Source organism: Motacilla alba, chromosome 4, assembly GCF_015832195.1.
Source record: "Motacilla alba alba isolate MOTALB_02 chromosome 4, Motacilla_alba_V1.0_pri, whole genome shotgun sequence".
Classification (NCBI taxonomy): Eukaryota; Metazoa; Chordata; class Aves; order Passeriformes; family Motacillidae; genus Motacilla; species Motacilla alba.
Genome location: NC_052019.1, coordinates 69,097,289 through 69,124,442, shown reverse-complemented (window position 1 = coordinate 69,124,442; position 27,154 = coordinate 69,097,289). Strand labels below are relative to the sequence as shown.

General features: G+C 45.1%; 1 long non-coding RNA gene across 4 annotated transcripts in view; it reads left to right on the top strand.

Moving 5' to 3' along the window:
• Positions 1–26,898, top strand: part of LOC119700967 — a 49,822-nt gene extending 22,924 nt beyond the window's left edge. Inside the window, exons 4-5 of one of the 4 annotated variants that reach the window (XR_005256951.1) lie at positions 10,465–10,637; positions 26,591–26,898. This is a non-coding gene — a long non-coding RNA (uncharacterized LOC119700967). Of the gene's footprint in view, positions 1–10,464; positions 10,638–18,389; positions 25,894–26,590 lie in introns of those variants that run through there. The other 3 variants (XR_005256953.1, XR_005256952.1, XR_005256954.1) reach the window with 3 other exon arrangements.
• Positions 26,899–27,154: the final 256 nt, after the last annotated feature.

Sequence of the window (27,154 nt, the reverse complement as noted above, 5' to 3'; positions counted from 1 at the left end):
TTGGTTAATGGAAATATAAAAAAGTGGTGGGAAGAAAGCACAACCCCATTGGATCCTATTTGATGTCAACTCTTTTTTGAACAAGCCTGTCCAAAAGCACATGCTCTATCTTAGCCACCCATGTAATCCGAGGGATTCCATCTCAGTCTTTGTTTCACATCAGATTTGGAGGTGGGAAGTGGCATTTTGTTATGAGAGCCTGGCAAAACACCCACAAGCAAAGGATAATATGTAGTGTACAAAGAGGGACTCCCTGTTCTTGCTCACCAGAGTCAGTAACGGGCACCTAAAAAACATCATTGTTACCTGAAATGCCTTTGTAGTCGCCAAAAACATTCCACAGTGCCCATCAAAAATTTATCAGCTAGAACAAGATGAAATGGAAGGTTAAAAATGAGTGTATTACCTATAACAGATTATGAGTATCACCAAGGTAATTTTTATGCACTTTTAGGGACCTATTCAGAAGAGACTAATTATGAGAGGCACTGCCACCAGAAAACACATGAGCAGAAAAAACAGGATGCTGTAACAGGTTTAAAATGTGTCCAAGAAAACACTGAAGGTTTGGATTAGCATTTCCCTAATTGCTGGAGCTGTGAGATGTCAGGAACTGCTCCCACCTTGCCCTCTGTGCCTCAAGTTGTTTAAAGTACTGGTCCAGCCAAAATAACAGTACTGGCTGAGGTGAAGCTGTGTCCTCAGCTGGAATTAAAGCTGGAGCTCCTCCTAACCAGAGGAGTTTTACTTCAGTCCCAGTTTCTCTGGGAAAAATGGATGAGTAAATTGCCTTTAGGGCAAGGACACCTATGGGCTGAGCAGAGCAACAGACCTTACTGCATCCTCCTGCAGCTGACTGACCCAGGAACAAGCTTCCTAAGGAGTGCAGGGCCAAAGGAGAGAGACCCTGCCAATGGAAGCACAGCCCTCCTTACTGACACTCAGCATCTCCCACTGCTGTGGCATGCTCTAGCTCATTCCACAGGAACTGACACTGCCTGCAGCAAGGGATGGCTTTGAGTCCCACAAGAATTGATGCTGGGGAAGCCTTTCCCAAGTGCTGAGTGTTCATTTCTTGAAAACCAGACACTTGGAAAATGCTCCAAGTTGAGGAGCCAAAACCACACCTGTCTTAAAACATCAGGTTTGTCATGGTGAATGCCAAAGACAAAGCTTTTCCAGTCTTTACAAGGATTTTCCCCTGTTATACTGTACACCAAGCCTGGCTTTGGAGAGCCTGTAGAACACAGAAACCAGCTAAAAACCAAGCCCTGATTTACTCCATGGGTAAGCTGTGCTAAATCCCACTGTGAGAAAACACAGCATCTCTGGTATTGCCAGGCTCTTTGCAGGGCATAGCAAGCAACTCAGTTTCAAGTCAGATATTTAATATTCTGTCTTATTTGTTGGATAAAACTTGTAATTTCTTGGCTTCAGATTATTCATGAGCAACCAACATTCGACATGAAGAACATTTTGATGGAACATTTGGTGCTCTCAATATAGGTTGCTTCTTGATTGTATGCAAGTCCTTAGAAAATCAGAGCCATGGTGCTTGCATTCACAATTCCAAATTTAATTGCTGTAACTGTTCTGCAATTGTTGCTTTAAAGGCTCTGCTTGGACTAATGCTCATAGTCCCGCAAGATGAACTAACACGCTTCAAATACAAAAGACCTTGCTGATGGAGGACGAGGGACAAAAAGCTCTCTCCACCAGTTTTCATGGCGGGTTTCTACAATCGAAGTCCAAGGGTCACATGCACCAGGGCTGGCACAGGAAATCCCCTCCCACAGCTCCAAGGACAGGCTCATCTCCCCTGCAGAGCACCCCCTGCACTTTCCCCTAACTGTTCCCCACTTGTGAGCACCTTGTGCTCAGACAGGGAAGGCACCTAAGTGATCTGTGCTTCTGCACTGGAAGCTGCTCTGCTTAACAGCTTTTCCACCCTGTTTCCACCATTTTTCCAACTACCTTTTCTTCTATTTTGAGATTTCCAGTATGATCAGGACTCCTGTTGGCTACTGGAAAAGTGAAATGTCATTAAATAATTTTGCTGGATGGCAATCAACCACCCTTCTCCCACCAATCACTCTTCAAACATGCAAGTAAAGCAGAAGTATTTTGAATAGAGATCCCTTATTTTTATTTTCTTTTTCCCCTATTTCTCTTCATTGTGCTTTTTTGATAGGTGAAAGGCTAATTTGGTCTCAAGAGCATTCTGTGTCCACCCCAACTATTTCACTTCAATAAATAACCTTGCTGTGAATACATTTTAATTAGTGATTTCATAGCTGGAATTGTGCAATTGTAATACAGCAGGCGTGAGGAGCTATTGAAATCGTATAAAAAGGCATAATTATTTTCAAAAGCTCTGTGGGAATAACACAGGTAAAAAACTCGCCTGCTGGCACCTGTTTTCTGTGGCCAATGTATGATTAGCACCTCACATTCTCTCTGTATTCATCAAAGGGGAGACTACAGGTGCTGCAGGATGCTCCCACAGTGCCAGAGATTTTCCTTCTTTGTTTGCTGTTCCTTGCTGAGGTCATTATAACTAAGACCAAATTTTTAGTTCATTTGACAGTTTTGTTCTAATTGACTGAAAGATATTGCAAAGAAAAATGGGAACAAAACCCAGAGATTCAGAAGGATTTCCCTGACTCTCTGGGCCTGGCCTGGGATAATGTGCAATAAGTAAATAGGACCTAAGAATAAAAAATCAAACCCTCGTCATAGGTGTGAAGGCAGGCTGGCAAGAGCTTTGAGGAGTGAGCAGTAGAAACATCTTGAAAGAAGCATCAGCTCATTTCAGATCTGAACTCAAACTTGCAAGCAAGGTGCTGGGCTAGAGGAACTTGGTATAAAATGAAGGGTCGTGACAATGTCTGGAACGGATTAAATCAGGCACTGGTTACCTTTACTGGGATGCAGCTCAGTTCATTTGGCCATTGCTCTCAGGACACACCCTGTGGCACAGAAGAACAAGAGTGATAAAGGCCAGCTGCATTTTTAAAACAGGCTGCATTTGATTTACACGCTCCCTTGAAGGCCCTTTTTGTCTTATATACAAAATTATCATGTTTAAGAAAACTGCCAGAACTTCACTGCTGTGTCAGTGAAAACAAGAAAGTTGTTCTCAAAATGTAGCAATTTACACCTACTTAGAGTGACTACAGCTAAGGAACAGAACAGCACGTATGAGCTGTCATATCTGCTCCCTTCAACTCCCTCGCGTGTGGCTGTGGCCATTCTGGCGAGATTCCTGCCCTGCACAGTCTGAGGGAGCGGGCTGCCTTCAGCTCCATGTGCTGGCATCTGAGCCAGCTCTGCCAGCCTGGCCAGAGCAGCCTGGCACCAGGGGCTCAGCAGCCTTCAGTCCCTCTGCAGAGAGGGGATCCACGGGGTGTGCCCAGGCTGCTCCTCATTTCTGGGAAAACCACAATGCTGGTTATTCCCACCCTACCTCTGTGTTCCCATCTCCCTTGGGCTTTGGACTGTAAATCTCAGAACTAAGAGAGGAAGTAGCTGCAAAGATTGGATGCAGTCCCTGTCTGAGCCCAGCCCTGTCCCTGACACAGCCACCAGCAGCTCAATGGGCTCTGGGCACGATGGCATTCCCAAGAGGGAAATTTGCTGCCCGTGCAGCCACACGTGGCTCTGCAGAGGAAGCGTGGCAGTGCTGAGCCCTGCTGTCCCCTGGGCCTGGAAGTGGCAGCTGCCCCTTAATGGAGTGTGTGCAATGCAGCTGACTCTGCTCAGGGCTCAGCCGGTGCCGTGGCTGCTTTGGCAGAGATTCTGTGTTCACAGCCCTGCTCAAGTATCTAACCACAGTTAACAGGGAGAGAAAAGCTGATGGTGTCAAACCAAACTCCTAGGAAAGGCAGTGAAATGGGAGTGTCGATACTCATTTGAAACTGCACTGATTCAGAAAATGAGACTTTTAAAATCCTGCAAAACTAACACATTACAAAAGCAATTCACTGAACTTGCCATGCCTTTGAATGTGCATCTCACTGCAAAGGCTGACAGTGTCTCTGCTTCTCCTCTTGCAATGCAGACCTGGCCTCTGCCTTGCTCATCCCTCACTGGTGTTCAATCGTTTCACCGTTTCTCCTGACTAGCTCTTAAATGTCTCCAATCCTAAACATCAGCTGAGAGGAGCAGGACTGGCAGAGGAGGAGCTTGCTTGGGAGTGACCTCCTCAGCACAGCACAGCAGAGCAGCGTCCCTCCCTGGCAGCAGACTGCTGCAGATTCATTACCTGGGCATGGCTCTAGGCAGGAAGGTGCTGTCATCAAGAGCACCAAACAAACAGGAGTCCTGTTTCCAGAGAAACCTTGGGGTAAATTATGTACAGATGTCCTGAGATCACCTGCACGAATCCATCAATATTGAGGGCTTTGGAAGAGGAGGAAGAGGTTTGAAGATGGGGACTGGGAGTTCAGAAAGCAGTCAGGTCACCTGAAATGCAGCAGCCCTAAAACCTGGGGTCAAAAGCAGGGGAAAAGCCAAAAATCATAAAATAGCCCCAAGTATGAATGTTTAGTCAGTGATGCAAGAAATTAAGACTGAGTTATTTGCTGTGCTTTTCTATAGGATGCTTGGGAAGAAGTCTGAGCAGCCTGTACAGACTTGAAAGGAACACGTAGTAAAGCAACTCAACAGTAGAGAGTTTAAAAACTAGACACGGGTGGATGAAGAGTTGAGATATAAAGGTCACTGTGCAAGGACCTTGCCAACTCTGTATTGTGGGCTTTCTTGACTATCTGAGTTTTAAAAGGGAAGAGAAGCACACTGAAGTTGCAAAGTGGAATAGACTCCCATCTGTTTTGTACAGATAAAACTCCCAAAATGCTGTGTATCACTGAGGAAATCAAAACACAAAACAAAGTTCTGCTGGGAAAAAAAAAAAAAAAAAAAAACAAAAAACCAAAAAAACCTGAAATCAAGAAATAAACAGAAAAAAAAAATTATCCCCACATGCTGCCTTGCAGTTGGTGGAAATTGAACATCTTGGATGCATCTGTGTGCCCTGGACAAATAATTGCTGTTTCCCATCCTAGGGGAAAGCCAGGAAAGCAGGGGAGATGATAATCCTCAGAGCATTCCCCTCCTTTTCATGGAGTGTGCTCAACAAAGCTGTGATCACTTACAACTCCTGATGAGATGCCTCCCCTGGTGACCAAAGCTCAGCTTTTCCCAGATATGGCAATCTTAAAAAGAGGAGAGCAGGGAAATTGTCCACTCCATTTATATTGCTCAAGTCTGAGTGAGAACAGGTACCTCCAGCTGTTCAAGAAAGGGCAGAGGGAGGCACCACATGTTCTCCAGCTCCCTCTCTGCTGCACTGGGCTCTCTGTGCACATCAGTAAGAAAAGAGGCTGAGTTCTATTCCTTCCTGATGTTCCAGAGAGGAGCAAGTACCCAGGATTGCACACCAGCCTCACAGAGATTGCACTCTGCTCCTACAGAACAACCACCCCCTTCTCTTTGTACTTTCTGAATGGAAGAATGAGATGTGGCTGCTGGGTGGCTGGACAGAGGGAAAACACTGCTGAGACACTCAATATTAGCACTACACTTGTTGGGTCTCCAAATTAGGATGGGAAAGCACAATGCAGTCCCTGCCTTAGCCAATGCAAAGGGAACATCTTTGCATATTTTTGATATGTGATCTTATCAGCAGAAGGCTTTTTCTTTTCAGTAAAATAAATCCTTGTAATTCCACAGTACAGAAATCTGACAGTACAGAAAGTCATCTTCATGATGGCTGAAAGTCTCTGCACAGCACATATTGCAGCTTAGGATAATTATTTATTACTGGTGTTACTACTCCTGAGCCTTTAATGCACTTGTGGCCAGTGGGCAGAAAATGAGCAATCCCTGGTGACAACAGCAGAAATGCACTGCTTCCCATGGCAAGTAACTTTTTAAAGTTCCTGTCAGGCTGCAGTATTTTTCCCCTCCATGCAAGAGTATTAAAAAGAAAACTTTGGATATATAATCAGAGTAGGCTGAGTTCACTCCTGTGCCAAGAGGAAGCCAAATGAATCCTGGGATGTTAAAGCTGAGAGGGGCCTCCTAGATCATCTTGGTGTGCCTCCCTTCCCCTGGCCATGAACAGCTGCTGCTGTCACTGGAGCAGAATCCTAAACAGCCCAGGGATGGGAAGGAATGCTGGGCTCTCCCCTCCAGCTGCTCATTAGTGCATTAACATTTTCTACAAGCTATTTACTACAACAAACTATTTACTATTTATTTTTCTATGCCTCTATTTTCTCCTGTACCTTATCAGCTACTCGCATCATTGCCTCTACAGTCACAGTGAACTTTCTTGACCCAGGTTCTTGTCAGACTGACCGTCCCTTAAGAGGGCCTTTTTCTCCTAAAGCATGAAAAGAACTTTCTTCTTTCTGGTTTCCATCCATTACATCTTTTAAATACTCAATAATTCCTTAGCATCTTTAGAGTCACTACAGCAAAGGTATTTATAGACAAGCACATCCCTCCCTCTCTGCTCCAGTACGGAGACACAGAAGTGACAGCCATGTGACAAACAGCCAAGCTGAGGAACCACATGGGAGCCTTTCAGAGCCATGAAGAGAAATTCTCAATCCCCAGTGCCAGCATGTGTGTACACACACAGGTGTGCCAAGGCAGAAGCAAAGAGAGCAGGGCTTTGCTGCATGACTAATATTCCTTCTCCAGGAATGGCTCTCCTAAGGTGCTTTCAGAGCAGTCAGATGGATCTCTTGGTAGGCAATTTTATCTATTTCCACTTCATAGAAACAACCACTCTGGAGGCAATATAAGTCCCATGAGGGGATCCCATCCATCTCTTTGCCATCCGGCCCTGCAGAATAATGTCTCGTGTTTTCTGCATTCAGCTGCCCCAGCCTTAAACAAGAGGTTCTCCTTGCTTGCCTGCATTAGCACCTGAGTTTAGCCATGCCATGCTTCCTTACTGGCTGGACCAGGAGCAGAGACCTGCCAGTGCCCAGCAGGAGCTTCATCCCCTTTCCCTCTAGGCCTTCTCCAGCTGCAGCACCCAAGTTATCCACCACCACTTCCCTTAGGTGGAATTCATCATCCACACGTGGCCTTCCTTCCTCCTGGTGTCACGGTACCTGTGTTTTCCCTAAAACGGCTTTGCAGAGGTGATCTACAAAGAAAACTACCACAACATTTTACACTCTCAGCTAACTGCATTTCCTGGTTTTCCAAAGGGAAAACTCTCTTTGCCATGTTTCCTCTCTCACCAATCTGCTTGTTACAGTTTTTTAATATCTTCAGACCATTTACCTGGCATTACCCTTCTGCCTCCTGAACACCAGAGTACCTGCCTAGCAGTCTTGGGACGGATCATCTGGATGCAGGCTACTTTTTTCCATTATGCAAATATATATTTTTACTGAGAGTTTGATCCATTTCCATGTACATTAAAAAGAGCTGGTGCTGTTACCAGTAGCTGCAACTTACACATACCCTGAGAAAACCAGCATTAATGCCAGCAGTATAGGCTTAGTAACAGATAAAACTTGCCAAAAAGTGTTGGAAGAACAAAGAAAGTCCAGTAGGTTCAGAAGAAAAGGCTAGCTGAACCCTCAGAGTAACCAATTTAAATATTGCTAAATATAAAGTTTTATTCACTATAAAAACTTCACAGGATGGTCTCACATTGGATTTCAGTTTAGTTCAGGTCTGTCATTTCCAAAGACTTCTTTTGCTATAGTTCAAAGCTCCATAAAGTAGGTGCAGAGATGGTAGCATAGCAACCACCACAAAGTGAGTTTAAACACTGAGAAAATGAGCTTTTAGCTTTCTAATAGCAGAGCTTTCATATTCATATCTCCTTGCCGGCTTTGAAACACCTGTGTCTATTCCAGCTGACTTGGCTTCATTCTGTCAGCACAGAAAGCTGCATGGCATTACTGAACTCCAATTAAATGAACCTGGTTTGTGTGAATATTCTTTGGTCACGGACAAACAGAAAACTGAACTGTGAATGGTGAGGAATTAATTTAGTTTTTAAATTATATTAGCATTTCCTTGAAACAGAATAAGGGAGGTTTTATAAGAACCAGAATTGGTTCCCAGAGTGGGCACAGGAATAAACCTATTTTTTCCTGCTGACTAAGGAAAATCAAATAAACCCAAACATTCACCACTGTGATTGTAAAAAATGGGTTTTGAGGTTATTTATGTGCCCTGTCTGCACAATAACGTGAACTCTGTCAGAACAGCTGAGGGACCAAGAGTTCAGTGTTCTGGCACCTTGGTGTCTTTACCCATTCACCTGAACTGAGTTTAAAGCTGCAACTGGTCCTAGATTTGCATCTTTGTTTGAAAAGATCTTGGTGCCTGGAGAAGTGGATGTGAAATGCTGATTTAAAGAGCATCTCCAGCTGGTAACATCTGCATGCCCGTGCAGGCACACAGCCAGAAAAGCAGTGGATAATAATCAATGAACACTTTTAAACTCTAATTTTGCATCTTTGTTGGGCTTGAAGCCTTTAACCTTCTCCATTATTTTTTTAATGAGGGTGATTTTTCCTGCTGATGTATTAACTGCAGTGGGCACAGAGGGTCCTGTGGGAGGTATCTCACACCAGGCACACACTCCAGCTTGGATTTATCCTGGAATGAAATGATTTCTACCCCACTGCAATCTCCCTATCCCCGCACTGCAGGTAATGACAGGGGATCTTTGGTCAGTGCACTTTCACCTGTTCTCCCTCCTGGCCAGTCAGCCTCACAGGCACACACAGGCAGACTCTAAACCTCTGACAGCCAAAATTAGTTCCAAACTGCACTGCAGATCGTGCAGCTGGGTGTGATCCTTGCTAACGTGGGAATGCCAGAGGCGGCAGAGCCGTGTCCAGGGCACCCGGATCCCCGTCAGTCCTTGGCGGTGCCTGGGAAAGGCAAGGGTTGGATGAAGGGCAGGCGATGGCTGAGCAGAGCTGGCTGTGCACACAGTGGCCCTGCCTGTGAGTGCTCTGGGGGGCTGCCAGCCCCAGCGCTGAGTGACAGAGGCTGCAGAGCCACAGCTCGCTGCCCTCGCCCCGGCATTCCCCCACCGCCTGCGGGGCCCGGCTGGGGCCGGGGGTGCTCAGGGCCAGGGGCGCTCCCACACCCACAGCCCCTGTGCTGGCAGGGCCCGGGACTCGTGGCTTTCTTGTGGCAGGGCCACGAGGCTCGATGGAGAGCTCCTGGAGTGCCCTCAAACGAGCTTCCACCTCCAGGCTTGTGCACAATAAAATAATTCCCTCCTCTTACACCCTGCACGCAAATATTCCCTTCCTCTCCCGCTTGTTCCATACCCAGTTTTCCACAAAAAGTCAAAGTGAGAAGTTCTTCAAGAGAGACCCACCACTGCTACCGCTTAGACACAAAACCACAAAACTCGTGACTCCAGTCAATCTTTTGCATGACTGAAGTTCCAGAATGCCCTTTAGTATGGAGTTTTCCATTTCTAACCCAAACACTAAGTTTTCCTCTTCCAACAATAACTCTGTTGGCAGCATTCCAATAGTTCTAGAAATGGTGTTATAATTCTTCTCACCAATGTGTGCAAAGCCTCTCAAATTATGGAGCTTTACAACAAAGCCAACATTCTTACATCCGGGTTGCAGGGGATTAACCAAAGCCCAAGGTTATGCAGATTGGCTTTAGTTCTGCAGAGCAGAGCTCTGGAGAACATGCTCACGTCCTTACTCCACACCTCATTCCTGTTTGATGGAAGGACAGATCCACTGCCATAATCAGTACTCCTATTTATGATTGACATCAGCTTGCAATATATGCTGCTGACTCATCTTCATTTTCCATAAGCATTCTGCATTGGAATGTCATTGCCAATGACTTATGAGCAACAAAATAACAGCAATACAAAGAACAGCTGTGTTGGATGGTTATTGATTATTGAAAAATGTGTTATTAAAGATGTCAAGTGTTCATGTCATTCTAGAAAGCCTCAAATACATTTATCAGAGCTCCCTTCTAACTGTTCTTTTGGGTCTGATGTATGTATTCTTGTATTCACCAATGTGAATACAAGAAATTGGAAAATGTTTATTTTCCCTGCTGTGTTTATAGAAGCTAGAAATGTTTAATTTTCTAACCAGTGTTAAACAATGTGTCTGTTGAGAACATACAAACATTGAAATGGTTGTGGAGAAACACTCCACTGTGTGCTCTGTGTTAAATCAGGATCATACAGATTGATGGCTGCAAATGCCACGAGGTGCCATTAACTCACTTTCAAATAACTCCTGAATGTGCGAGTTAACGAGAGATGAACTCCACAGAAGTGCAGAGAAACCCACTCTGCCAAATCTCACGTGAGTTAGGAGCTGGAAATTGTCATTTACAGAGCACAGACCCCTGCATTAACTGTGAGTTTCCTGTAATTCTTCTCTTTCATTGCATCTACCTGTTTTGGGACCCTGGCCAGTACAGCCAGCCACAACCTGCTCTTCCCCACTCTCTCCAGATTCTGAAGTAGCAGAGAGCAGAAAATGAGACATATGGCTCCAGAGAGGAGGCCCTGGCTGCCAGCACAGACTGCCACATCAGCAACAGGAGAGCCCCTAGGGATGCACCTGGACTCCCAGGAGGGGACCTGGCCTCAGGTACAAAACCTGGATGGAAAATTGAATTCAGAGTAAAAAACAAAAAGCCCAAACTCACTCATTCACCCAGCTATTTGATAACCCATATTCAAGTCCTGGACAAAGGGGTTTGTTTTTTTTTCCTACTCCTTTTTGTATCACTGGTTTCTGCTCCTGTTGGTTACTTTTCTTCCCTATTCTGTGAAGAATTCCAAGTGTCAGCAACAAGAAGCTGCTGTGAGGCTCCCTGGATCCCTTCTGTTGGGAAACAGTCAGTGAAACAAGGAGCGCCACGGATTTCAGCCTCGCTGACTGAGCTCCAGGGCTGAGTACAACATTTACAGTGGGGCTTGTTCTTAGTGTCACTGCTGGAACAGAGACTTAATAAAAATAATTTAACCATCTCTGTACTTCCACATCTTAGGCAGGATAACTTAGGAGAGATTTCAGGCAGTAAATAAGTACAGGAGAGAAATTTAGGATATGAACTTGTTTTAAAGGGGCATGGATCTTTCAGTGTTCCAACTACCCAGGGGGCTGAGACAGAGGGAAGTCAGAGCCTTGTGCTGACAACACAACAAAACCAGAAAAGCACAAAAGGAAAGCATAATGATAACTGCACCCATGTGTCCCACTGGAAAGAAACACAAGATACAATCAGAAATGCAGAGGATTGCATGCGCCCCAGACACATCTCTACAAACCCTGTGTCCAGGACAGACACCACAAACTTGGGCCCTTTTTCTTACGGGCTTACCCAAGCACCTGTATTACAGGAGGGCTCACACTTGCTGTGACCTGGTTACTGGACAGAACACTGTAAGCTAAAATGGGACTTTTCCCCCTACAAACTACAATTAGGTAATCTACAAAATTAATTTCCTTCACGTCTAACGAGGCTCTGTTATGTGGTTTGGCACGCATCATTGTGTGTGTTCGTCACAGCCTGGCTGAAGGGAAATGCACCATAAATTTACTGTAACAGCAATTTTCCTTAAGGTACATCAGCACAGATGAATTGGCAGACCCCTAAGACAGGGTTTAAATCCATCTGTGATGCAACATTGCCCTCTATGGGAGCCCAAGGTGGAACAGATTTACAACAGAAACACACACGCTGCTGCCCTCTGGTCCTGTTCATTTTTTTAGCATAGTATCTGCTTTCCTAAAACACTTCTCTTGAACATAAAAGCTTGATGCCACCAGGAGAAATCCACCTACTATCCTCTCATCATTTCATTTATTTATTTCAAGCCTACCCTTCCAATTGTAACAGATAACTCTATATCTGGTATTTAGCTTTTATGTGATAATTTCAGTCCACAGAAGCCCTGCTCCAATTGTGTCAGCATTTCTGCCATGCTTAGAAACAACAAATAAACAAAACTTAAACCCAAGTGCACACAAGGCAGTAACCTCATCACCGGTATGAACAGGCAAACAACATTTGGAGTATGATTTCTGAAGTGCCCCAAAGTCTTCAGAGACTCCAAAATATCATTACAGATATTTTCAAATGTAACCTGCTGAACACTAGTGCCATGAGTAAAGCAGGAATGAACATGACAAAGAAGTACAATGGTTGGGTAGCAAACTGTTATTCACTTGGAGTGCTCTCTGGATTATTCCATCCATGTTTTTCTTTGCTCATTTTCATTAAGTCACCTTTGTTTTCTTTCCACGAGAAAAAATTATTTTAAAAAGAAACCTCAGTCAAAAGACAGCTGGAGAGCAACGATCACTGGGCATTGTTCACACTGAACTGTATTCCACATTCAAAACAAAAACCCAACCATTCCTTCTGCCACCATCCTGATATTTTAGAGTTAGCGATGCAAGTCCATAAGCAATTCCTACCTCAAGCCAAGGGAATCAATAGCAGTGAGACATGAAAAGCATTTCTTTAGCTTATTAACTCTGTTCTAACAGATGTTGCAGAGAGATTTCACATCTCTAGAGAAGACCAGTTCCAAGTAAATATAACATCATGATCTTGATTTCCCTTGTCAGACTAGAGCATTTTCAAGCCTTTACCCTCCCTTGTGCTGAACCCAGGTCTGTGGGGTTTTTTTTAATTTTATTTTTAAGCACAGCCTAGTCACACAAGTCTGAAATAGGCCTTGGGGCACACTTCCATTTCCCATTTCAGGATTTCACACCCTACTGGAGCATTAGCATGAGGCCTCCTCCTATAGCAGCAGATAAAGCAGAAAACAAATTACAATAGGGTGACCTAAAATCTTAAAAAAATTGCTAGGAGGTGAAACAAAACACTGCACAACAGGTTACATTTATTACAGCAATTCTAGAATACCAGTTTGGGAGTGTGTTAGTAATGGATTTTTCACTTTGAGGGTTTTTCAAGTTTTCAATTATGGGATATAAAAAGCTCTGCTTGTGTGAGCTAACCTAGAAAAAAGTCATCCTTAGAATGCAATGGAAGCTTGATATCTAGGTGGCAAGGACAGAAGAGCAAAAAGAGAAAGATACATGTTCTTTGTAGCTCCTCCTTTGAAACTACCATTCCTGGTTTCACCTTTCATTCAGAGGTGGATTAGAGTATTAAAAGAGTCTCTGTAGACATGTTAAAGGGGACTCCCACTGGAGCTCTGGTCTAATTAAGCTGCTTTATGAATCATTCCACTTCGACAAACTCAAAATTTCTTTTAAAAAGTAATCACTTAATACATCAAACCAAGAGTTCAAGCCCCTTTGTTTTTAATAATCAAAGAAGAAATGCTCGGCTTTGACATTCGTAAGCCATCACTTCATTTTGTGGATGAACTCTTTATGATAATTGCTTTGCCAGCAGCTGGCCTGCATTGCTCTCTGTCAGCAGCCCCCTTTCCCCTGCCCTCCTCAGCAGCCCTGCCACCGCTCAGACATGGCAGCAGAATGCTGGTGTCACACGGAGAACTGTCCCAGCCCATGGAGATCCCCAGTCAGCATTGTGGTGCTGGCTTGGCTGGAGATCAGCAGGAGCTGGAACGGCTCTGCTGAAGTTCCTGCAGGGAACAGCAGAACCCTGCCCAGCCCTGTAAGGAGCCCCTCGCAGCTGCTGTGAGCAGCGCTGTTCAAAATGTGTCACCACCCAACCCAGCCCCTGGCCCAGCCTGAACTGGGGCTGGGAGCAGAGGCACAACGGGGTCACCCCACTTCTGTCTGCAGCGCTGGGGAGCAGAGAAACCCTCTGGTGGTCTCTGGTGGAGCACAACCTATGTGAGTCACACAGCAAATGATTCCCTGTGCTTTCACAGGAAGGGGACATGGGGGCACTGCCAAAGTTCCCGGCTCTGGTTTTGTGACAGTCTGCAATGCAGGGGGGCAGCAGCCGGCTTCTCTGGGTGAGGCAGTTGGATGAATGGGACCCGCACCTGCTTTTAGTCTGGTTCTTGCAAGGATGTACAAAACTAGACTGACTTGCTTTACCAGCAGGGAGGTCACAAGAAGAGTCATCATGGAAACAGAGCCAAGGGGACACAGCTCTTGCACAGTGTCACGTGTTACAGGGACAAACAACAAACCCAAGGGGGCTGAGCAGAGCTCAAACCTGCTCGCTGCTTTAGTCTCTCCTGCTACACTCAAGTGTGGCCCGGGAAAAAGCTCTTCTCTCTCTTCTCTCTCCAAGCTCCACTCCTGCCCCCTTGTACTTCCCAGGAGCTGTCAGCTGCTTCAGGCCAAAGCAACACTTGGGAAGGATTCTGTTAGGAAATTGTGGGGCAGAGCCCAGAAGGCTTCATGGAAACACACAGACATCCATGCCTCTCACACATCATGAGCCCTTGGCTCAGCGTCACATGGGAAGTGGTGACAAAGGTCAGGCTGTGGATTAAGCACAAACACCTTTTTTGCTTTGATGGTATCTCCATAGAGTACTTAAAACACTGTAGTTTATATTTTCATAGCTGAGTAAGCACCTAAGACATAAAACAGTAATGTAATTAGAGATGTGTGGAGCAGCTCTAATGCTAGATGTCAATGAATGTCTGTTGCTTTAACAGATATTTCCACATCAGTTTCTATCAGCACCCTCTCTGAAACGAATACACCCAAAGCCATACAGGAACAAAGCCACACTACGATATCACAGTTATCTTACAGAGGAATAAAAGCATAAGATAAAGATCACTACAGAACTGGCATGCACTGATTTGCCTTTATCATCTGTACAAGTGTGTCCAGACATAAAGAGGGGATAATAGAAGCTGGAAAAGAGATTGTACAGCTGGAGAAAGTCAGCAGTCAGGGAATCTAGCTATTTTTTATATTCTTTAAGTTTACTTGAGGACTGGGCAGTTTTTTTGCTGTTGATGTTGCTGCAAATCAGCACTTTATGCTTAAGTGGACCACCAGCAGCATTTTCTCCCCTGACATCTGGGAAACAAGAAGACCCCAGGACAAGACAGGCACTGCCAGTAGAAGACATGAATGCCTTAACTGAGTTCTAACACACAACTCAGATCCAAGTGCATCCATGTTTCATTCCTACATTTCTGATTCTGTAAAACCTCTAACATATTTTGAGCCAGAGCCAAAATACTCAGATGAAAAAACCTAAAAATTCATTGAGACATCGAGACAACAATATAGACTTTTCTCAATGAAATATATGAATACTCAAAGAAACCCAAAGCACATTCCAGTATGCCTTTATGTTTCTTGCACTTTTGATGTTAATAAAGTTCTGCATATCTCAAACTGCTGCTGGAGAACTAAGACTAATCTATAACTCTTAGAAGTTGTCATAGTTCCTCTGAAATCAAGCGAGGTTAGGACAATTTACACCACCTGAGGAACTGCTCTGTGTGTCTAACAAGACACACCACTGTTTAATTGCAGGGAGGTGCAGAAGGAATCTCCACAGCTCCAGAAAAAGCTGGTTCTGCCAGGAGGAGTCATTTTTTTGTTCTCTTAAACTCATGATGAACTTCAGTGTCACAAGCCATCTTTCTTTCGGTAAAGATCATAAATGTGCTGAGCTGAAAGAAAAGGTTCTGTGTACTGCAGGCAGCTTTGAAGCGTGGCCTTGGTGCTGAGAGGGGTTTTTGAGAGGAGAAGTAGGGAGTGCCTATTCCAGTGTCCTCACAGCAGTGAAATAACAGCTGGGGGGACTGGGACCAGCCAGACCACAGAACCTCAGCACTGGAGCAACAGAGCACCAATCCAGACATGGCTGTGACAGTTTTCAGACAGTCTGCAGAGTGAACCAGGGAGATAGCATGTGCTTACACCGTGACTTCTGAGAGGATTGGCTTGCTCTGCAGCATATTTAGGAACACCATTTAGCAGTAGGCTTGGCAGCACTGGGAATAGTTGGACTCCATAACCTTAAAGGTCTATTCCAACCTAAATGGTTCTAGGATTCTGTGTTTCCAACCACAGAACTGCAGGAATTGTGTTTTCCACATCTGCTGGTATGAAGATGAACACTTCAAAATGTGTACAGACATTGCAGTGCTGGGTGTGTAAGCTGCAAGGAGATTTGGACAGAACACAGCAACACTCACTTTCACCCAACCAACAAAGCACAACAACAAACAACCACCTAAAACAACCCCACCAAAACCCAGCAAACCCAACCACTGTCAAACCCACAGTTCAGAACCAGAAAGTCACGTTTTTCACAAAGTTTTGGGCAAAGCAGTGGTAGGTTCCATCTCTAGATTTTGTGCTACCAAAATAAGTAGAATAAGCTGTTGTGATTGCCTACCTGTACAGGGAGGGAATAAACCACATGGGGACTAACAGCTACAGAATAACGTGCACCACCCAAAGCAAAACCTGTGCTGCAGGTAAAGAGCCAGAAAAACTTATATCCTGGGGCAAGGATCTCAGCATCAGTGTGCTGCCTCATTAATAGAGTATTTCATTACTAGGATTTCTCTTACTTTCTTGTTTCTCTCCATCCACACTTCACTTCTGTTTCTCTGCTGCCCTGTTTTCTTTCTTGTCTATTTTTCCCTCAAGCAGGCCTTGAGAATTATGTCATGACCAGAAGGACATTCTAGGTACCTCAAGCGCATTTGTGACCGAGCTGGAAGAGTTCAATTCTCTCCACTACCCAAAGGAGAGGGACGTGAAAATTCAAACTGCACTCTTGTCTCCCAAGGGTTGGTGCGCTCTTTCTGCTACACAGAGTTGGAGCAATTCTGCCAGCAGATTCCCATGTTTCTCATGAGGGCAGACCCTGGCACAGTCATTCTCCTGATCCTGCACTTGAAATGAATCACCAGCAGAGCAAACAGTGAATCCACAGCCCTGCTCCTTCATGTTGAATTCACCCGGCACAGCAGGGCTTAAGCCAAGGATTTCAGTTCAAAGAGCGACTTTAGCATCTGAATTAAAGCACTCTCAACAGTTCGTGTAAGCACTTGGCCACTGGCCCGCCCAGGAACATCCCCTGCGCAGAGATGGTTTCCAAGGGGCAGAGCGCTGCTCCCACCACATCTGGAGCAGCACAGCTGTCCCTCAGCCAAACCCTCCTGCTCACAGGCACCTCTGCAGTGCTCCAAGTGCACCCAGGAGCCAAGGACAGCACTACCAAGAGCAACAAACAACTGGACGTTTTCTTTTCACACAACCAGATTAGCAAAGGAAGCTCTGGCAGTTCTCGGACAAACCGCACCAGAAGATGTCCTTGTGTTGGGAAGAGACTCTGTAACCCAGTTTGGCTGTTTTAGTTTGCAGCCTGACCCAAGCTCTGACCTTCCACAGGATGCAAGGAGGCACCTGCTCACCACCCAGCTGCAGTGGGATCCCCGTGCCCAGCATTCCCAACAGTCTTTGGAAAACAAACCCCAAATCCAGAGCTGGGCCATAGGTGCAAGGCATTTTTAAAAGATCTCCCAGCAAGTGCTCTGTAATTAGAAATTGCAAGAAATTACTCAGACCTAGTTGGAATCTTAATTTTCCCTCAGTTTCTAATTTAGCCAGAAGGAATCAATTAGTCCCCAGTTCAGAATCTCCACCATCTTTGAAACTTGGATATTCACAGAGAGCAAACAGCTCTTCATGTACAAGGTCCCAGCTGAAAGATGTAAATGGTGAACTGCATGGAACACCATTTATTCACACTGCTTTGGAAACACCAAAGGTTGAGCTGACCCTCCTGTGATTCAAATCTGAGTTTACAGCGTCATTCATCATCTCAGAACGGGTTTGTTCCAGTCTCCTTGAACAAAACTCTTTTCTCCTCACATTTGCTGCACCAAATTGGCTGAATTTCAATTGCAAGGTGTATTGTACAAAGAACAGTTTTGGAGTGAAAGATGTCAAGCTGGCAAAAATTGAAAATTATATTGGAATGAAATCTAATTCTTTTAATATAGAAAGTGTTTAGTTTTGCCTCTGTAATATAATTTGAAGTCACATAGCAATCATGTCTCTTGACTGTGCAGGCAGGTTTCGTCTCCAGCTGGATGAAATGAAGGATTTTAATAAGAAATTATGCAACAAATAGGTGGAACTTGTGTCACATACAGCAAGAAAATACTTTTCACTTCCGAGCACCGAATATTTGCTGGTGCCAGAGAGATCATTTATAACAAACTTGCTGGGTGACCCCTGCTTGGTTTTGATCACGCACTAAAACCCACCTTTTATTGTACCAGGGGATCTTATCAGTGACTTAACAAGAGTAGGAACCAAAAATCTTCCAGTGCTGGGATTTTGTTAAGCTTCTTTTTTCAGCACCTGGAGATGGTGAGGGGTGATGGGGGGCACAAGCATCCTCCTGTCAGAAAAATGATCCTGTCAACTTCTCCTTTCTCCAAGGCTTTCCGCTGCAGGCTCCAGGTGTAAACCCGGGAGCTGGAAGAGGCACTTCCCTCCCGCATTTTGGGCGGGCAGCAGGGGAGGTGGTCCAGCCGCACGATGACAGATTATGCAAATACTCGCGGAGCACGGGATCGATCGGGGCGGCGGGAGAGGATCGCGGCTCATCTCCGAACCAGCCTCCGCCGCGGCTCCTCGCCGAGCATCGCCCCTCGGCCGGAATGACATCAGAGCAGCTCCGAGCCCTTGCAAGTCTGCGGGCTGAGTAGCGGCAGCGATCGGCCGCTGCTGCCAAGCACAGCCCTGCGAAGCCGCCTCGCTGCTCCCGGAGATCCGCGGGAGCCGGAGGCTGACTCCGGCACTCGGGAGCGCGGCGCCGGCGGCAGGACCGCGAGCAGCGGCTCCCGGGCCGATTCCAGAGCTCTCGCAGCCTTTCTGCCGGAGCCTGGCGGCTCCCCGGCGTAATCCCCGTGCCCAAGAAGGAAGCTGCACTGGGAACGCTGTGCTGAGCAGAGGTTTGCATCGTTCCAGCTGGCTGCTCGCTCTGAAAGGACAGGCCGGGTACAAACGAGATGTGACTGTGCCGGTGGAGTTCGGTGACTGGGGCCGGAGCAGGAAGAGCCTTCCTGGGATGCTGCTGAGAGCTGCTGGCAATGGAGAACTCTGCCTGGTTCACCTGGAGCCCTGTGAAGAGCTTGGAATAGCAGGCGTCTCTTGGCTGCACGCGCTAGGAAGAGAAATTCTATTGCTCAGCTTCTCAACCTCTGCTTCTGGGCATACATTCATACAAGCACGCAGACAGTGCCTATACTCACAGCAGGTACAAATACCCAGAGTGTGTCCAATGATCTGACTGGAACCTCTGCACAGTAAGTGCTTCTGAAAGCTGCCTGGAGCCTGGCATTCCAAGGATTATTTGCAAGTTTGACATAGTCTTTGCCACCTTTGCATGCAAGTGCCCCTGATGCCAAGGGATGTTGTTCCCGAGGGAAACAGCTGTCTGCCTACATGTATGAACCACAGAAGGGAGAGCACGGGAAGTTAGGTGAGAGGGAAAAGAGGATACAGCTGCTGCTTTAGTCTGCTCCACATCCTTTGCTTAGATTTGCTACCATCCAGCAAAGTTCAGCAGAACTACTGCACTAAAATGACATGGTAGAGGCTTTCCATGGAGATACATTAAATATGCACCAAAGTAAGAGTAATTGTACTGCGAGGAAGCCAAAACCTACAGTTCTGCTCTCTTCCAGCAGTTTGATAGCAAACTACATCTGTCAGAAACTTATTTTTTTTAAACATCATGATCATTTATAGAATGGAAGCAAGGATTGTTAGAGGTAGTAAGAGCTAAACTGAAGAAATCAGTGTGGGCTCTTCAGATGCTCCAGAGCCCAGTCCAGCAGCAGCCCAGGGGTTTTACCCCACAGCCGGCACAGGGGCTCCAAGTCACTGCTGCTGGGAATGAACGCTCACAGGAGAATGCTCAGAGGTGAAGAAGTCTCTTCCCACGAGCACTGCACTGTCCTAACCACACGTACCAACAAAACCCCACACTCAGGAAGTTCTCTTTCCCCCAGGGAATTTACCAGGTCATTTTTACTAGCTCCTGTTAGTAAAACATGAGTTTTCCACATTCTCATTCACATTGGTTGCAGCCTCCCTCCTTCTCTCTGTGTGAATCCATGCTGCAGAATCTGGCCTACCCCTGTAGCAGGTGACTCGACCTCTCAATGCTCTCAGAGAACAAGATAAAAAAAGAACTCATTTTCAACCCATTTCTTTAGTAGTTGGAACCATGATCCTCCTTCCATAAATGCTCAGCCTGTGGAAGGACAGCAAGATCTCCTTGTTCATAAAATCTCAATAGTTGGCCATGTTTCCAGGTGCTCCCTGTCTTGCCCCATCCTATCTGAGCACTCTCCCCATGCCTTTTCCCCTCCCTTAAGCTGCACTGCCTACCTTGCTTTTGGGAATGCTGCTCTAAAGGAGGGGCTGGGGGCGGGCTGTGAACTGCCAAGTCCATTTAACTAAGGAAATTCTTGGCTTCGAGTTCTCTCCTGAATCTGAACAATCAGACCCTATGATCTGCCCAGTTGGGTTAGATGTCCCTCAAGCCATTGCTCTGTGCACAAGTAGAGTAAATCCAATTCAAAGGGTTACATTTCAGCAGAGATGCTTCAGTGACTGACCAACTTGCACACACACACCCACCCTCCCCCCCTCCACACACACCCACATATAAACCCTTTTCAGCCTGAACACCCTCTTAACTCACACTAGCAAGTTCTGCAAGCCCTATCAAAACTTCATGGGTGTTTAGAGGCTGTGATATCTGCTGTATCACTCCCTGTAGTGGCCACAATCAGACTTAGCACCGTGCAGGAATCATGAGCTGCTCTAGAGTTCAACTACCATATTCACTATGAGCAGGAAAAAAATATGCCAATAGTAAAGACGGGGTTTTTTAGGGTTGCAGTACAGGAATTCTCAGCAGTATAATGAGACAGTTCAAGGAAAATGTAGCCATATATGGCAAACCCACAGCTATACTGAGCACAGAAAATGCTGATGAGTTACTATTAGTTCTGACTATGACTTTTCAGTTAGGTAAACAAAAAATTGCATTCAACTCCATGTCCCCAGAAGAAGATTCATCTGTTCTCCACAAGCTGTAAAGGAAGCCATATAATGAACTTCTACAAAAAAAAAAAAAAAAAAAAAGAAAGAAAAAAAAAAGAGTATAATTTCTGTTCCAAGTCACTCTGATTTGCCTACAAACAATTCTGCTTTGATTGCCTCCATGACCATAGGGCTAGGTGAGCTTCAGCTGCACGAATCCTCTGCTGTTTGCTTCCATCAAGTTTGCCTTGCAAAGCTGTTAGACAGTCTGACACAAAGCCCTAAAAATCTTAGGGTTAAATCTAATCTTAGGGTTTAATCTATCTTGAGACAATAGAGTTGTTCCTCACTGCATTTTCCTTCTGCCTCTTACCCTAAGATGTGCTTCTATTTTTCCCTTCACTGATGTCAATTTTCCTTAATCACTTGAGATTCTGGTTTAGATTTAGGTTTTCACCACAGAGAAAAACAGCAATCAAATACTGAGGTTTTATTTGTCTTGGTTAAGGAATTTAGCATCTGTGAAAGTAGCACCAATAATTCCTATTAATTTTTTCCATGTACATCTGTAATGTTGCCAGCTAACTCTTAATAACAGCAATCTTGTTACACTAATCACCAGTCTCTCTGGAAGATCTCATCACTGCTGACAAAATCCTATCATGTCTTATAAACTCCTCCAAATCCGCCAGGAGCCTTTCTGGGAAGATCAATTTGTTTCTTCCTGGTGAACAATGGAACCAAAACCACCTACAGGAAGGACAGCTACTCACTTGGTCTTTCCTCTGCTGTCCTTCCCCTCTCTGACACACTCTCACCAAGTGCTCCAAGCCACAGGGCTGTAGCAGTGTGCGTGCACTGAGAACACCACAAGGGCTCCTGGTGCTCGCACTGCGAGTTTGCCAAGCGGAGACAGAGCAGCACCAGCAGCTGTAATGACCTGGGAGCCTTTGTCCCTTTTCTCCTCTGCTTCTTTTTATTAGCTCATCCCTCCTTCTGCTACTAACTTTCCCATATCACTGGCATCACGGATGTTATCGTTTCTCTTCTACTCTACTCCCAGTTGATTTGATTTTGCTTCTTTTCTTTACTTACAAATTACTGCCTTAGGGGAAAGAAATGTTCTTACCCTCTGAGCCAGTCTGATCTATTTTGGTGCAGTGGTTGCTCATTTATTAAATCAAGTTCTCACCTTGCTGTGACTGCTCCTTCTAAGTTTTTGATTTCCACAAAGCTGTTGTTTACTACTGTGAGTAACACAGAACATGACCATAGTCAGCAGCAGGACTGGATCAAACAGCTGACAAGCCTTTACTCTCACATCCTGGTCAGCTGGAGGCCCAATTCGGTACCACAGTGGAAGGCACAGAGTATGGGAGAGAATGGGAGCTAGAGAATGGGAGCACTTGACAGGGAAAGTCACTACAGGTTTTACCTTTCATGTTCAGAGGTAGGAAACATCCAAAGCGTAGCAGCTTCATTAGATCAGCAAATCTCAAACACTTTTTCACATGCGGGCTCTCTAATCTGCCCCTGAGGTAGCCTAACTCTGATTTCACTTCCCATCCTAGGGGATGGGAACCTTCTCTGCCTCTCCAGAAACCACAGCACCAATGGCCTGGAGACTAAGAGTTTGCACCTTTGACAGCTTCTTGGTTAGCATCTTCTTCATTCTGGATCTAACTTCCACTGATTCCATGTCAGCTTATTTCTGCTTTCATCCATGAACTAAACAAAACAGACTAACCTGATGGAAAAAGTAAAGTAAACACCCAAAAAGTAATGAGATTTGAGGAGGAATCTCATGAAAATTTATTTCCATCCTTTCAGCTCTAAAAATCTATTCTCTCTCACACAACCAAGTACATTTTCTAGCAAAATTAATGTAACAGAATTAAGCATTCTCAACACAAGACAAACCTGTTGATCAACAGTTCAAAGACTTTCTAAGGAATAACAAGGTGCAGGACATGGCATGCACCCTAAAATGAAGAAAACATGAACCAAAAGCCAAAACAAGAATGAAGAGTTCTCAACTAATCCGATTTTGTCCAAGCTCTGTAAAGTGCAGCAAACCTCAATAGCACGGTCTGTGGACAAGGCCAGGGGTAAAACTGTAACAGGCATAGGTGTAATTGTGCTACCAATAATTTCATTAGCTTAACTAACACAGTCAGCCAACAGCAGAACCGAGTAAAGAAACACAGACTGGCTGTTTTGCTCCTGGAAAGGCACGGGGGCTGGGAGGGAGCAGCACAGCTCACCGACTCCTCCACCACTGCCATCATAGCAGCTGCTCTCGCACACTATGTGAGGCTGGAGGTGTGCAAGGTGTGTGTCTGAGCACATCACACCTGCTACACGCCACAGGTGGCAAACTCTGCACAACCCGTGCAGGGGCACAAAGGCAGTGTGATGCGCGTCACCGATCCAGGAACACACGGCAGAAACGCCCCTGCATTTGGCCTCCCTTCCGAAAATGGAAAGAGCAAGAGAAGGGACACGTCTCTTGCCCATCTGCAGCACGCCACAGTACACTTAATGAAAAGGTGAGCATGTTGCTCTAGAGTCAGAAATAACCCAACTCGTTATAATGCCACCAATATTTTGTAGGTGGCTCAACAGTAAACGACAGAGATCTACACAGGCTGTTGTTTCTCCCACAAACTGCAAACATCACCTTTTGGATTGTATTCGAGCTGCTCAAACAGTCCCTGGTCTGGATTTAGGTCTTTCATAAACTGTACTTCAGGTGGGAGCTCAGCAGACAGTCTGTCCGGAGGATACAGTCTTGTTTGAAATCCAAAACACTGTAATTCCCTACTAGCTGATCTACACTTAGGAGAAAACTGAACGTAGTTTGGGTGTTCCAAACTTCGTCTCCATTTCAAGTGGCACTTGACATTTTCTACATGAAGAATGGAATAAAGCGAATGCTGAAGGACTTGTGAGCTTTCTTAGGCTTGATAAGCACTACTTGAATTTGGGCTACTTGGCCTGGTTTGGGCTGGGATCAAGTTAATTTTCTTCCTAGTAGCTGGTGCAGTGCTGTGTTTTGGATTTAGGGTTATGATTAGCCAAACTCCGTGTGGTGTATGCCAACAATGTTTGCCTTTTCTATGCAAAAAACCCCAGAACTCTCACTTTGGATTAGCTGGCTGGTTCTTGGTCTACTATTCCAGTCTTAATTTAGAGTAGTTCTACTAAGTGTTCCAAATACTCCACCTGCCTGCTGCAGTGTTTAGACACGTCAAGTTGTACATGTATTTCTTTCCAGCCTCATGTTTGGCATGCACCAAGACAAATTCTTGAAAACAACTAAATATCCACAAAATATCTTGTAGTAGCCCTAAGAGCAAAGCTTGCTGTTGGTTTTCACATCTCTGGTAACATTAAGGGAAGTGTCCCTTTGGGGAGAAGGCTCAGCACATGTCAAGAAACTGTGACACGGGAAACAAATTCAGTGAGGGAGCCCATTTAATAATACAGAAGAGACATGCCAGGATTTGAATATTGCTAATTTATCTTTCTTTGAGAAACCAAAACAAAGTGAGAATGTTTTCAGAGCAAAGCTTTTCTGCAATTTCCTTTTTGGTTTTCGCTCACTGCAAACCTGAACTTTGTAAGGTCCTGCCCAGATCCCCACAGTAAAGCAAAACACATACTTGGCAAAATAAAATGGAAAACACAAGGATGTAACTGCAGATATTGCAAGATAAAATAGATCAATACAAAAAAAATTTTTTACTTTAAACTACAGCCCAGTAAAACTTTTAAGAGGCACCAAAACTTCCTCCGTTCTGAAATTCCAAGTGACATCTCCAGCTCCAAATGTAAAGATTTACTTGTCAGTTCATACAGGTGCAGAAACACACAGGGAAGAGAAAAAGAACAGAAGAAGGACCCAAAGACAGAGTAAGCAGCAAAGGAAGTGACTGAATAACAACCTTGGGTGGTTTCCTTCAGAAAAGCCAACTACAAGGTGACAGTAGGGGGAATCTGAGCAAACAGCCTGAAATGCATTGGCAAGATCACTCATGTATTTGAGCAGAGACAAGGACAAGGTCTGAGAAAGATTTGAATTAAGTAAAACAAGCCCTTAAAAATGACCCAGACACAGGCAGACAGCCCTAGGAAGGCAAGCAGAAAACAAGTGTGGTCCTTCATGCCAGGGAGTCCATTTGCTGCTGCTCCCTAGGTCAGCTGCAGCTATGGACAGCCACAAATTAATGCCTTGTTAAGAATTCATATTCAAGTGCTCGTTCTAAGTGCACAGAATGGGCACCGTGGCTCAGCAGATGCCACAGATGCTATAAACTCTACAGTGAGAAAAATGGTGCCCTATCTGAGGCTCCCTGACATTTTCTGTAGGCAGAATTGTGAGTAATGCCCGCTTCCCACACATTGTTGACTCAAGCCAGCTGCATGGTCCCACATTTTGGGGCTGCCAGTGCAGTCTGCTGAGGGGCACAATCCCATCGCAGCAGTGATGTCATCTCTGTGATCAAATGAGAGCTGCTTTCTTCCAGGACAGAAAAACCAGGAGCAGCATTTCCAGCATTACATAAAACAGAACTGCACAATACACATCACAGCTCCACAGAAGAATTCATCGTTTGCTCTTCAATTTGTGACTGCCATGTAAAGGTAGCTGGTAAATAGGTGATTATTTTTATATTACTGCCTTGAAGGCACTGATTATCTGTCGCTTACTAAGTTGTTCTGCTACTCCTTTTGCTCTTCCTTGTAGATGATGAACAGCTCTAGAGTTCACTGCAAGCCAGGCTCCCCACACTGCACCAACTCAGCAGCTGCTGCTGCCAGACCCATGTCCTGGCACCGCTAGAACAGGCCCATGGCACGATTACTGGGTTCCTGCAGCATAACCTCCCTCTGATCCAGTGAGTCAGGCTGGCAGCTCATATGCTCAGCTTCCTGTATTAGCTGAGGTGCAATTATGCAACAGATAAAGTCCCTTTTAATGCAAATGTCACCTCTTTATGATGCTATATGTGTGTCATTAGAACTCCTGGTGTCTGTAATGTTTTATGAGTGTTATAGCTCCAGGTTCTCAAGGAGAAGTGATAAAGTCATAAAAATTCTGGTATTTGCTTCCTTCTTCTCACCTTTCATCTTCTATTCCCATGAGGTTGCACTAATGCTGTCAATTACCCAAGCATCATTTGGTTTTGGGAACATGTACTTTTCCTACCTACTGCTTAGGTAAGAGAAATGCTCTGAACTGTTTAACTTCAATTCTTTACAGCACACATGCAAAGAGAGAGGTTATTGCTGAATTTTAGGACAGTCCTGATTTTATTCATGACTTCAGCATTGCTTTCCATTTTCATTTTTAGCAATACTGACTTGCTGCCTTTGATAGGAATTCTCAAGGTGCTTTGTGAACTCTTCCTTCCTATGGTCTCTTGGACAGATCAAAAAACCCAAACCTCAGTGCTTGACAAATAAAGCTACCAATCAAAGTCTCATACAAGCTTGGATGAAAGGAACTATTTCAACTAATCCACAGGGAATATAAGCACTGGACAAAATATAAGGAAGCTATGCTTTTTGTGTTGCAGAAATTTCCTTCCAGTGACGCCCAGCTGCGACGCACGGTCACCTGGGCCAGCAAAGAGCTTGGACTAGAGACCAGCACTGATTCAACCACTGCTACCACACCAAGAGGCATCAAGGAATACACAAGCGCCTGAATTACTTTGGAGCACTGAGGGTTCTGGTTTAAATAAGACCAGATTCTCTCGCTGAACCAGGGCATGCACGTGAAAGGCTGTTTCTGGGGGGCTGTGGAGGTGGAGTTCTTTAGTCCTTTTTTTCATTAGGTTAATTTTTAATTAAATGTCAAAACCAGCTTGGCACTGGAAACACACTCTATGACTCGTATTTGAGGAAAAGCTGTCAGCTTGTCTCTTCCCCTGTCAAACTTCATCTGCTCTACAGAGATTAGTCTGGGCCATGGATCACCATTTGGCAGCCTTTTGTTCTGTGCATGGCTCCATAATACACAATGCAGGGCACAAAAAATGACCACCTATGTTTGGGAGTTACAGTTCCCAAAGTACTTGAGGGTACTCCAGCAATTCTCTGTGCCACTTAATTACAATAAATGTAAAATATTGCTTTGC